Below are 5,731 nucleotides of genomic sequence, written 5' to 3'. Positions count from 1 at the left end.
CACAGTTGCAGGTATTGTCTAGTATGCCTCAGTGGACCAGATATGGTTTGTTTTCTGTTTGTTTAAATTGTTACTTTTGTTACCTTTTTGATCATCCCTTCATGGTTTTTATTACTGTGATAAACCATAATTTTTTCAGATAGTTAAGACTCTTGTACTCTTCTGTTTTATCTTCTTGTTTAAAATTGTGCACCCAGTAAGAATGCCATCCACAACGCCATCTTATATACAGTAAATTTATATTATATCTATCCATAAATGTGTTTATTTGTTGAACATGATTTTTTTCTGTATCTGGTCACTGTTATGATTTTTCTGATAGCACAACATAACAAAGGGGCAAAGGTTTCAAAATGGTCTATAAAACAGTTCTTACTCCAATGCAAGCTGGGCCCCAGGAAAATTGAGGTCAAGTTTTAAAATTCAAAACAATGGCAAAAGTCTTGCAATAAGTAACCCCGTGAACTGTGAAAACTGGACAGAGGCAAGTCCACATATTATCTTTATAACAAAGGATTTTTATTAAAAAGGAGCAAAATACACAAAAGGGTTCAATAAGCAAAAAAGAAGTCACCAAAGGTTATCCAGGTGCACATGTGCCCATACCCTAAAAAAAAATCAGATAGAGTGTCCATAATCCAGAGCCACAAGAAACTGAAACACACAAAGAGATCACAAATAGCACAGTACTTAGAATTAGTGGTGCACAGTACACCAGTAGAAATGAGACACAGACACAATCAGGAGAAATTTTAGGTATCACACCAGGAAGCTGCCTTTGTTACTTAATGTTGCAAATGTAATGCACATGTTGTAGTACCATGGTGGGCAGTGGGCGTTCCATTAGCTTCTGGTACAATACAGCATTTCACAATATGTGGAGATGGAAAAGGAAAAAGTCTGAATTGGTGCTACAGTAGCTGCCTTAATTCGGGGTGTTCATAATAAATTGAATGATTTACTTAATGATACACTGTAAAAAAATTTTGTCCTTTCCAACTTAAAATTTTCTAGTGACCTGTTGCACTCAAAAATTTTAGTTCACCTAATTAAAGTTGTGTAAATTGATTATTTTGAATTGTGTTAACATCCTTACCATGTTGGCTCAAATAACAATAATAAGTTGTGTCAGTTAAATTTTCGGTACTCACCAGATCAGCTTGTTGTTCTAATTACAAACTCTTTGTTGTATTAAATACTGTTGTTTAGTTTAGTTAACTACAAAGCCAATATTAAAAACCAAGCACAACTGTAAATTTTATGCTCTACAAATTAAAACTAATACAGAATTTATTGAATAATACAGGACAAAAACAAAATACTTTAAATATTTTATTGACATATCACTTTAAATTCTTAACATGTATAACTTTGCAGCTGCAATATTACTGTGCATTTAAGCTACACAGAAAGAATGCTTTATGTAAGAGCAGTAGAATGGTGATGGAATCGAGATTTAGAGACTTATTTAGAAAACAAATAAATCAAATAAGACAACAGACCATTTAACAGTCAATTCCATTTAACTAAAACAGTGATCAAAGACTTTTTTTTCTCTTGAAAAGCAGGTGCCCAAACTGACAAAATTAACTGGAATTGTCACACAGAAATTTGTATTATATTTGCAGATAGTTTGTTTTTTAGAGATTGCACTCTAGTAGTGTAGTCATTTCCAAGGTACTGGAACACTTTCTGGACCACCACAAATGTGTATTTAAGGTTCTTGCGATAGTTCATGTTAAAAGCATAAAGTGAGCAAAACAGGACTGTAAAGGCATTTGTAAAGTTTCCCAGGTTCTCCATAACCACCTCCTCTTCAAGGACAATTACAACATTTACTGCACTGCACAGCAATCTTGAAGGGACGCCATTCCTGACCAACTCTAAAATTCCCATCGTAATGTTCCTTGCAGAATTCTACAAAAGACATGAAATAAAATTAGACACTTCATAAAAATGACCATTGTCATGAGTATCACATAAACTGTAACAAGATATAAAGGTCTGCGTATATTAATGCAAGTCACACTCCCATAAAACATCAAACCACAAAATGAGGAAAGCAAATTACCAGGATGTTTTTGAAATTGAGGCCAGCTCTTGTAGGTAGAAGGGAAGACTCAGAAGAACAGTGTCTCTCATGTGCGCTGTTAAGTCTGTGGTCTGTGAAAGAAAAGAAAAACAAAACCAACACAAGATAAGGTCAATGAATGGAGGAAAAAGCGATTGCTTAGCTTATGATACACAGATAATACTAAGCTGAAGCTAAAAAGAAAAATCTAGATTACTCTGAAGTTGATAAATTGGTAAAATTACTTTAGATACGTTATCTACCTGTATATCCTGTTTTTCTAATAGATTCTCCATTTCCTCTTGAGCTCTGTACATCATAAGCAAGCCCACAGTAGAACTGTCCAGTGATGTTAGGAGTAATTTCATGATCAGCGCAGGTTATGCGTAGAAATTCTGCATAAACCAATGTGTAATCAAGACAGCGAGTGAGGACTGAGTTAATAAACTTCAGAAACAAACCAAGGGTGTTTAAGACATTAAAGTGACATGTGAAATTTAATACTTACCTGTTCTTCAACAAAAAGCCCTGGCCATCGTTGTTCAATTGTGTATAACATTGGCTGATCCTGTTGCATGGAAAATTTACAATAGCAGCACTGCATTGACTTTTGTTGAGAATTAAACATCTAAAATAAAAACACGACCAAAACAAGAAGTTATGTATTTAGGAGATTTTCAAACAGTAAATTTACATATAAAGACTCAAACTAAAACATAATGGTGCTTACATTAATCTGATCACTGACAGAGAATGTTATAAATTAAAGTGAAAGTTCACCCTGGGCAGACATACCCAGTGTTAAATTCAAACTGGATAATGCATCCAACTGGAGTACTGCATAGATGTGTTACAATGTGCTGAGAATGTTATACATATCATTAATAACATTAATTGATTAGAAAGTTATTCTTAATAAAGCAAATATAAATATTAATCAACTTCTATTCAAAGTAATGTCAGATCTGCTAGCTATATAACAAAGTAAGGTAAACTCTGTACCAAATGATTATTAATACCCAAACTTTCACTAAAAGAATAACAAAATGCATAATCTTAACTATACTGTTTGTTAGTTGATTGGTTTATTAAATGGAGAGAAAAAATGAAATGGGAAAAGCTTCCAAGGCATGCCTCAGTTGTCACACTGTGCAAGGATAAAAATAATATGTGTAAAAGCCAACCACCTAGTTTTAAAATTGTAATTACCACAACATAAGTAATTGGCAATTGCATTAATGCATGTGCGTGTGTGTATTATACATGTGTATATATATATATATGTGTGTGTGTGTGTGTGTGTGTGTGTGTGTATTTATTACTGTTGTATCATCTGTTTACAGTTGTGCTATCTAAAATACATGTTGTTTTCTGTGTCTTTTTGCTTTTTGATGTTGGTGGGCTTATGTGTTTTCATGTGCTCTTCAGCTTGAGTTTGCTGGTCATTTCCCTTATGCAGAAGTTGTGTTAAGTAAGCCATGTGAAGTGTGTTTTGGTGTAGGAGCTCTAACACTACTTTGACATTCATAACGATACTTTGGGGGAAGATGAAATATTGGGCGCGTACTTAATATGCACTAACTACGTTTTCCATTGCTGTTTTTTTAAAGCATGCTACCTGCCTCGCTTGTTCAAACTGAGGAATCAGAGATGATAGATCTGTATAAGTAGCAGGCGTAGGGTCACCACTTTTCCTCCAAAGTGCCAACAAAGAATGCGTGCAATCGGCAGGATACATAAAATGCTAGTTTCACTGCATTTCACATCTGAACACGCATCCTCCACGGTAACAGAATGAACCTTACAACAGGACTGGCGTGTTGTGCATTTACTGCTGAATTTACCATAGATGCCAAAATAACGCAGGAAACCACTGCTGTGCTAACGCACCTTTACAGTAATCCACCAAAGTCCCGTACCTTACAATAGCGAGTGATTAAACACATACACAATAGTTTCTCAAAAAAGCGGAAGTTTGGACAGGGGCTTGCAAAAAGCCTATGTCAGCTTACTCGAAAATGGCAAATGTGGCTGAAAGCAAACAATTGTATTGTAATCATAAAAGTGATGAATTTTTGCTGACCTGCAGAGCTGTGTTAAAAAGAGTAAGCAAATAATATTAACTTTACAGAAAACTAAACTGAAAACTAATTACCTTGCTGACTAAGTTAATGTTCAAAGTATTAATTGTTAAAATAACAGTGAACAAAGTATGGAATTTGCATTACTGAACAAAATTACACATAAGTGTACAACTTCACTTACCTGTTAATGTATGACCGTTCATTTAACGTTGCTTTTGACAGATTAATGCACAGAAATTGCGCAGTTCGTCATTTGGAAAAATCCAGAATGTTTGAATTTACTCCTCAATTTGCACATGCCCAGTAGATGAAAAGTACCAGGATTTTGCTCGGCCAACATGTATTTTTTTGTCAAACCTGAAAAGCTGACTTAGTACAGAAACATTATTTCACTTAATAAAATATTTTAAGTTGAATGGCAATTATTGCATATTCATCTATTCAACACATTTTTCTGTTTTAGGACAACATTTTTTAACTCAGTTGTTGCACCAACAGTTTTTTCTTCATAACCACAAATTTTCCTTTCTTGGATTTTTTACAGTGTATAGAAGTAAATAATAAACAGGAATAGTTGTGTCATATGTGTGAAATATTAATATGTGTGCTTCAATTTAAATGTTTAAAATTTAAATACTTACGACTGTAATGGAAATGTGTCATTTCTTACCTTCTGATGGACAGATAGAATCCCTAAGTGCCTTGAACATTGAAATGGCATTATACAGTGGTGTGAAAAACTATTTGCCCCCTTCCTGATTTCTTATTCTTTTGCATGTTTGTCACACAAAATGTTTCTGATCATCAAACACATTTAACCATTAGTCAAATATAACACAAGTAAACACAAAATGCAGTTTTTAAATGATGGTTTTTATTATTTAGGGAGAAAAAAAATCCAAACCTACATGGCCCTGTGTGAAAAAGTAATTGCCCCCTTGTTAAAAAATAACCTAACTGTGGTGTATCACACCTGAGTTCAATTTCCGTGGCCACCCCCAGGCCTGATTACTGCCACACCTGTTTCAATCAAGAAATCACTTAAATAGGAGCTGCCTGACACAGAGAAGTAGACCAAAAGCACCTCAAAAGCTAGACATCATGCCAAGATCCAAAGAAATTCAGGAACAAATGAGAACAGAAGTAATTGAGATCTATCAGTCTGGTAAAGGTTATAAAGCCATTTCTAAAGCTTTGGGACTCCAGCGAACCACAGTGAGAGCCATTATCCACAAATGGCAAAAACATGGAACAGTGGTGAACCTTCCCAGGAGTGGCCGGCCGACCAAAATTACCCCAAGAGTGCAGAGACGACTCATCCGAGAGGTCACAAAAGACCCCAGGACAACGTCTAAAGAACTGCAGGCCTCACTTGCCTCAATTAAGGTCAGTGTTCACGACTCCACCATAAGAAAGAGACTGGGCAAAAATGGCCTGCATGGCAGATTTCCAAGACGCAAACCACTGTTAAGGAAAAAGAACATTAGGGCTCGTCTCAATTTTGCTAAGAAACGTCTCAATGATTGCCAAGACTTTTGGGAAAATACCTTGTGGACTGATGAGTCAAAAGTTGAAC

At 35.1% G+C, this 5,731-nt stretch overlaps 1 long non-coding RNA gene across 1 annotated transcript; it reads right to left on the bottom strand.

Annotated features, from left to right (window-relative positions):
- Nucleotides 1-1,521: 1,521 nt before the first annotated feature.
- LOC127529772 (uncharacterized) lies at nucleotides 1,522-2,471 on the bottom strand. The gene is made up of 3 exons (XR_007936378.1): nucleotides 2,335-2,471; nucleotides 2,072-2,163; nucleotides 1,522-1,917 (listed from the first exon to the last, which is right to left on the bottom strand). It is a non-coding gene; the product is annotated as an uncharacterized LOC127529772 (long non-coding RNA).
- Nucleotides 2,472-5,731: the final 3,260 nt, after the last annotated feature.

The sequence above is a fragment of the Erpetoichthys calabaricus genome, chromosome 1, assembly GCF_900747795.2.
Source record: "Erpetoichthys calabaricus chromosome 1, fErpCal1.3, whole genome shotgun sequence".
Lineage (NCBI taxonomy): Eukaryota > Metazoa > Chordata > Cladistia > Polypteriformes > Polypteridae > Erpetoichthys > Erpetoichthys calabaricus.
The sequence above is the reverse complement of the archived record's forward strand: the minus strand, read 5'-3'. Positions and strand labels throughout refer to the sequence as shown.